The sequence below is a fragment of the Anarrhichthys ocellatus genome, unplaced genomic scaffold (genome assembly GCF_004355925.1).
Source record: "Anarrhichthys ocellatus isolate YVR2014 unplaced genomic scaffold, GSC_Weel_1.0 scaffold31, whole genome shotgun sequence".
NCBI classification, from domain to species: Eukaryota; Metazoa; Chordata; class Actinopteri; order Perciformes; family Anarhichadidae; genus Anarrhichthys; species Anarrhichthys ocellatus.
In genome coordinates, this window is record NW_022280061.1 from 4,183,479 (window position 1) to 4,191,560 (window position 8,082).

At 44.1% G+C, this 8,082-nt stretch overlaps 1 protein-coding gene across 2 annotated transcripts in view; it reads left to right on the top strand.

Annotated features, from left to right (window-relative positions):
- Window positions 1-8,082, top strand: part of rgs12b (regulator of G protein signaling 12b) — a 44,017-nt gene that overhangs the window by 23,270 nt on the left and 12,665 nt on the right. The gene's annotated exons all lie outside the window — the stretch shown is intronic.

Here is an 8,082-nt window from a genome sequence, read left to right on the forward strand (position 1 = left end):
CATCCTGTCTTACAATGAGATCATAGAAATGTTTAGATTGTTTATAGCGAGGTAGCTAATAACCCTTTAATGCTGCAAATCAGTCAAAGAGCAGTCACCAGTTAGAAATAACCAACAAAGATATCACTGTGACTAATAATGACTGGAGCCTAATATCACCCACTTAAGGCAATAAACAATAATTCAAGCGTATACTTGTGGGTCGTAAACACACGTGTTGAGCTAACAATGCATCTTTCAGCTGTGTAGATATATGTGGTTTGTGTGCAGTCGTGTTACTGTCATCTGATATCTGCAGAGCAGAAGATTAGACAGAGAGAGAGAGAGATGACACATCTCTCCTCTCCTCTTTTCTTCTTCTCTCATCTCTTCCTCTTCTCATCAGGATGTGGATTTAGCCCATTTAGACTTTGTCATATCCCTCTCATCCTGTGTGACGCCCGGGTTTCTCTCTCTTCCCCTCCGCTGACAGAGATGTTTAGGGCTGGTTACTCTACTCGTCCTCTCGCCTGTCAGAGAGAAACCAGCGTGCTGCTCTGAAGTGAAGCTCCCGAGGTTTACTGGCTCTTCAGGTGTTTTAGATTTAAGTTGAACCAGGTTTTATAAAGTAGGGGTCCACCGGGGGGCTCCGCTGTGTTAGAAGCTCTGGTAATTAGGACTCTGTTAGTGTTAGTGGGGGGGGCTTAGTGCTGGAGCCATCCCTGATGTTGCTATGATACGAGGACGTTGACATTAGCTTTAACAACAATACAGCGCTGCGTTTTCAGCTCTATGGCCTCAAATGGCGCTTGTGGTTCTGAAAAGAGGGCAGTGAACATGTCTGGTTTGGGTCAGTGGTCTTCAAAGTGGCACTTCTTCATTAGAAATAATGGGGGGGAACTGTAGTGGACATATAATGCTTATAGAGGTGCTGCTGAGCCCTCTGATGTGATTCTACGGGGCAAGAAACCCAAAATAAACCCGTACAAAACACAACAACAAAAAAACGATTTCAATAACTGGACTGTTTTATATGCAGTTGAAAAACATTTAGATTCACTACAGCTGTAGAGTCCAGTTCAGAGGGGGGACAAGTGGAATCACTGGTTTGTAAGGAAGATGATGCATAATATCATGTGTGAAACAATGCTATGAAAATGTTTTGGCTTTCTCTCTACAATATATACAATATTGTAGATGTAATGTAATGTACAGTACACACCAGTAAGTCATCACAGATGGAGGCAGTGTGGCATCAAAAAGACAGACTTCAGAGGACAAGGTGTAGAAGGAACTTTGCTAAAACAGGAAATTAGAGAGAGAGAGAGAGAGAGAGAGAGAGAGAGAGAGAGAGAGAGAGACTTTGTTTACTCCAGTTGACCTTTTAACAAACCTGCAGAAAATATCCTCAGTTTATTTAAAGCGGCACTAGAAGGTAAACTCTCTTCTTTCTCCTCCTCCTCTCCCTCTTATAACACATGAATCTATTCATGACTATTCATTTCATCATTCTATTCATTTCCTAAATCATAGAAAACATCCAACTCGGTTGAGTTTGACATAAACCTGCCTGTGATGTGTGGAGGGTGGAGAGGGGAGGACTATGCTGCAGCGTGATTGGCAGTCCGACCTTTCCTCCCTCCCCCTTCTTTGCAACTGCAGCCTGATGGGGGCGTGTCACTATGGAAACAGAGCCGAGTGTGTGTGTGTGTGTGTGTGTGTCTGCGACTAGAATGGAACTTCCTAGTCAGTCTGTCAGCTTAGTGTGTGGAGGAGTGTGTGAGAAAAAGGAGACGTATATGATGTATTAAGAGTGAGATACAGTATATCTACTAAACGCAACTTTAGCAGATAGTTAAGGCTAATTCTTAGGTGTGTGTGTGTGTGCGTGTGTGCGTGCGTGTGTGTGTGAGACAGATGTGCTGAGGCATGGCTCCATACAAGCCAGCTGTCTGCATGAATTTCCTGCCCTATAGGTAGCTGCTCTGTGAGCGTCAGCGCACATGTGAGCGTGAGCGTGACTGTTTCCACGTGTGTTTGTGAGGCTCAGATATGTAGATTGAGCAGTCAGTGTGTTTCCTCCTGTGTGAGAGGAGAGCAGGATGAGCCTGAGGAAGAGGCTCTCCTTCAAGCGAGTCTGGAACTCCAATACAGTGAGTAGCATGCACGCACACACACTCACTGTACAGTGCTGTACCAGCGGTCTGCACGGAGAGGGAAGAAGAGACTCACTTACTCATTTATTTATGTCCGTGGAAGCAAACTTTATCAATGCTCGATTCAAAAACATTCAAACATTCTCTGATTTATAATAATTAAATAACAAACCAAAGTCTGGCTGTAATGCTGCCAAAGTGCTACGAGTGGAGAAAAGAATCTGCAGTTTTGCTTCTGCTTCTGCAGAGACGGATTGAATTTGAGTGAGAATATCGTTGGGTGCATACCAGTGCTGTTCTGCTCACTACAAGTGAGAAAGACGAGGAGAGATGGAGGGAAGAGGGGACTCTGGCCCACAGCAAAGGACACGAAAAGAGGAATCCATTACCGGCAGACCATTTCAGAGGGAAACACGGGGATGGGAGGGGGCGCGTAGAGAAGGACAGATTGAAAGGGATGAAGACAAAGTGGAGGGAGAGGACAGGAGAATCACACGGCAAAAGTCAAAAAGTCCCCCTGTCTGGTGAAGGACGTGGTGGCCGTGTGTGTGAAGGTAAAGTGAGACAGACTAACGAGAGAAAGCTCGAGGCTGTTTCCTTTCCTCTCAAAGCCAGATGTGTTTCTGGCCGGAGCGGGAGATAGAAACGAGGAGAAACAGACGTTGAGATTGAGACAAATGGAGGCAAAGGCAGAAAGAGCTGATTTCTTTCTTGCCTCTGTGAGTCATACGGCTCGTCCTGTGTGTAAAAGATCGTGAGAAAAACCAGCTGTAAGACAATAGAAAGGTGTGCTGACTAATATCCTGTGAATTTCACTTAATTCTTAAAAGTCTTGATTCACTTAATTAAAGTCTTGCACCCTCACTAAAGGCAACGCGCCAAGTCAAACAAACGTGTATCACTGGCTCAGCCTCTGAGCCACATCTCCTGTGCAGCTCTATTGAAGGAAAACAAACATTATCCACATTCCTTCCTCTCATAGAGACTGCATATTGATTCCTGAATGCAGCGCAGGGATTTCGGGGCTTTGTTACAGAAGTCCAGAGACGGTCACAGAGGATTCCGCTTCAGGAATAAGAAGAGAAGTTTTAAAATGTTTGGGGAGACGTTGAGATGGGGATCACACAGCTTCCATTGACTCTTGAGTCTTCCTGATTGCTGTATGTTTGTTTATTCATTGATTCAGCCAGTCTGAAGTGATTCGATCCGTCTACTATGTCTACTTCAGACTAGGGTCGCGCTGAATGAACGCTCACACCTGCAGAGCCTCATTTGACTTTCGGATCATTAACCTAATCGGCTTGTTGGCCTCAGCCGGTCCTCCCTGAGTTAAACTGCACTAAAGTTAAGCGGTTTCATGGATGCCAGTCCTGGCACGGGGACTCTGGTCTGCTCAATGGCAGCCACTATTCACCTCGTATTCAAAAGTAAACACACAGGCACGCACACACTGAGCCTGTTGGAGCAACAGCTTCCTCCTCAGCTGTGTGTGTGTGTGTGTGCATGCAGGGAAAATCTGTGTTGTGAATGCTAAGTCACCTTTTAAGGACAGCATGTGTGTGTCAGTTGTTCAGTTATAGGCGTGGTCTCCTGTAGCTGCGCCAGTGTTTACAGGTAGACCAGTAAATGGACGATATGTTCAGTGTTGGTCCATATTTCAGTCTCTTCGGCCATCTTTCACTTACACACACACACACACACACCACACACACGTAAGGATCTCATTCCTTACCAAAGGTGGCAGTTGCAGCTCCTGTGTTGGAGCCAGGAATAGGTTCCTGTGGTACAAACAGTGTTGTCTTTGTGTGTGTGTGTGTGTGTGTGTGTGTGTGTGTGAGAGTGTGCATATCTTCACCCTGACATTTTCTCCCACAGATCTTTATTCACCCTGTTCCGTGTTACTGGCTGCTCTGCGTCTCATCCTGTAAAACAGAAGAGTCCTTTTCCAGGAATCATCGTCCACCCATGCCTATGAAACATGATTGTTTAAGGAGACTTTTATGGCTCTTAACTTATTAATATTATGATAAGAAGGAGAGTAAACGGCTGTAAATTGTAACTGTGTTGAGCCATAGTTTGAACCCAACGTCCAGGCTTCATAACAGATGATGTAAGCCACCCCTCTCCCACTAGTCACAGCTAATAAAGCACTTGGGACCTGTACGCACAGTGACCAACCACTCCCTGCACACACACACACACACACACACGCGCGCGCACATGCACACCCCCCGCACACACACACACACACACACACATAAAACCCATGATGAAAAAGCCAGACATGTAGCTACAAGGTGGCATTTTATGTTCAGGGAGCTGAAAGCAGGAGGATGTTGGTGTACAAACATGTTGTGAACTGTGGACAAAATAATGATGTTATTGAACCTGCACATAATCCATCGGTCATTTTAACGCCGCTGATCAACAAAGTCACAATGCAACACAACACTACGCATCCCACCGGCACCGCGACCAGCAGCAGGGATGTGCTCTGAAGGGAGAGTAGGCCCGGTTTGATTCAGTGTGTTGTGAAGACATGTGATATTCAGCCGTCTTATCTTCTGTTGGAGTGTGTGTGAGAGTGTGTTCATTGTGCAACTGTCCACAACACTTCCACTGTATCGCTGTTCAGAGCACAGCACTTCTCAGTTTTATTTTAAGTTATTTAATTTATTTATTTTTGTGGATTCCAAGATTCCAAGATAGTTCACGATGTGTCAGAGTTTCCAAGATAGTTCACGATCAGAGTTACTGGAGCAGTTATCAGGGCATTAGATACGATGTTACATTACTGAATACCAACAAGTGCTGACTACATCTTGGTCTATTTACATATGATTAATAATATGATTAATAATATGATTAATACTATTAATGATCACATTTATCATTAAACAAAGAAAAAATGCATTTCATGGTTCTAGCCTCTCACATATGACAGTTTGAAGGTGTCCTCTCATCGACTACACTATTTATTGATGAATACAAAATAATCCGATTATTTGATATTATTTTGATATATGTGTTACTTGAGCTGGTGTAGTTTCTTCACCAGAGAACAGAGACGTGTCCTGCTTGGCACGTATCTAAACAAATATTTTTTGTGTGTTTATATAAATAAATACAGACGCAACCAGCTGCATGAATCTGTGAACCAGAACAGAACATCCCAGCTGAGCATTTGGATGCACGTATCACTGCGATAGGTCTGACTGAAGTTCGCCTGCTACGTCGACATCATTACATCGTTGCTTTTGTGATTTATCGGAGGAGCAAACTGCTTTTCTACTTCACTGCTGACAAGATATTATTTTAAAAGTGCAGGATCTTCTTTCCCTTACTTCTTTTGTTTCGCTTCCACCCTAAAAGTCCACCTCACCAAACTCGTTAATCCTTTAACTGAAATGTAATACAGATATTCCCAGAAGAAATCAGTCGGTTTGAACTCACAATGTGTCACCGCGCGCACATTCTGAGGTTTTTTTCTTGCCACATATGTGGAAACCGTGATCAGTCATATGGTGCTGTGTCACTTTGTTTCTGCTGATCTGAACAGTGCAGTTACTGCATGATATATGGGACATAAAATCCCCATTAACACCTGTGAACAATCAGCATCAGATGATATTGGGGGTATGACATAGCGGTGAATCCCTGCTGCCAGTGACACTGAAGTAATGTAGCGCTCAATAAGTTTGAAAGCAGTGGAGGCTAACGGTAGAACGCACTTGGATATATTTCATATCATGATTCTCTATTGTCAAGCCATTTTTCCAGCTTCTCTATGGATCGGGGCTTGGGGAGAGAAGCTTAAGCAGGAAAAGTCTGGAAAACCCCCAGTCTCTCCCTGTGGGCTGTCAGGAATGACCAGGATCTGCCAGGAGAGGGAGGGGGGGGAGCACCACTGGAATGACTGAGGAGCGATGAAGGAGGGAGGGAGTGAAGAAGGGACTGACTTGAGTGGAGGGAGAGAGGTTGTTATGGGGGACAAAGGAAGAAAGAGGGGGAGACTGGATAGGAGGACAAGAACAAACAAAAGGAGGAAGTTTGAAATGGGTTAGAGGTGCGGGGGGGAAAAGAGAGGAGAGGGGCCTTGGGGCCTCGACTGGGGGCCAAACCACTCCACCACAGAGTGCGTCTGGAAGTGATCACATTGGAGCTCAATGGGGATGGGGTGTACACACACACACACACACACACACACACGCACACATGCACACATGCAGAAGAATGCACTCTACATACAAGAGACAGCTCCAACAGATGTCGACCACATGCATACATAGCCTACACCCATATAAAATATGAAGCATGTCTTAACACACATGAAACACACACACACACACATCAGAGACAGAATACACGCTGTTGAAATGTGGGTTAGGGTGAAATGTGTGGGAGTCTAATCAGCGTGAGTATCGGGTAACCAGTTTCCACTGGTGAGGTTTCTCCTCTCTCGTCCTGTGCGATGGTTTACCCACAATCCACTGCTATAAAGTCACATCAAATCTCTTTTCACACGCCGGTGCCAACCTCAACTCTTCCAAGGACAGTCTGAAATAGCTAATCCCGGCGGTGACGTTGGCTGTGCCATCTGGTGAGGACGGCTTGGCTCGAGCGAGGAAGGAATCGAACCGGCACACATGCTGCACCGGCGGGTCAACTCGACCAGATTTAGTTTAAATGTTTACATCGACTCTTAGTATTGTGTATCCACCAGTTTTATTATGGTTCGTATTTTTGACTAGTGAGTGACTTAGTTTACATGCACCAACAGAAACAAGGTGTTATCAGGTTCTGGCACATTTACATACACTGGGGTAACCTGGTAACTGAATCTGCAGATAATCTGCATAGTGATGAACCGCGGATGGATGATTGTTGGTGTGTTAGAGCCATAAGATGCTGCTTCCTCACCAGAGAGACTCTCTTTGTATCCTTACAGTGTAAACCTGTCTGAATGTTTCAGCCTATGTTGAGTTGTGGAAACTGACGTATTTTGACAGAAGTTTCTATTTTAAGTTTTCGTGTCAGTTTCAGTTTGAGTCATTTCATTGTTTTGAACACGTACTCCTACAAATACTGATTATTTATTTCTCTCCCTCACTCAACTCTTCATGTGTTCTTGTAGAAGCTGCATCAGAAATGCTCAGTCTGTGTGCACTCATGTACAGTATATATATGCACACATGGCTGAGAATGCTTTACTTGTACACTGGATGTAAACTTTGTGTCCTCCGGTAATTACGTGTAATTAATCAGGTTCCTGCAGTAAGCTGACGGTAACCGCCAGCTTACTTTCATATAAATGCTCTGAGTGACGTGTCTACCACTGTGGTTGATACTTAGGGGATTTACTCAACATAGCAGTTGTAATCCCTCAGTATTAATCTGATTTCAGGAGAATAAATAGTGAATAGTGTGGACAGACTATTGTGAACACCTGTGTAAATGCTGCTCAGTGTTTAGTTTAAATATAATGTCAAACATTGTAACAACACATATTCTAAACCTCTATTAAATGCAGATCGCAGTGTTCTGATTGCATAGAACACTTTGTTTTTCTCTGATTTCATGCTTATAGCGTTGTGTTTTTATACTATGACAGTTTTCATAAAATTTGATTTTTAAAAATCACAATGAATTGCCTGGCCTACATCATTGTAATATATTGTAACATGTTGAATGGTGACCCCTGTATTATGATGTGTATTGTAACGCCGGTTTCTAGCCAGCGCACAGCCCAATAATGTACAATATAAATACTGCATTAGCACGATTAGTGCACAGATTAACAGCATCAACAGCTTCTCAGCGTGGCTGGATCATTTATCTAGAGAGCTGAGGGAGATCGAGACGCAACGATTCTGCCTTTGCTTCTCATCCTTCCTTCTGTCTCTCTTTCTGTCTCTCTTCCTTCTGTCTCTCTTCCTTCTGTCTCTCT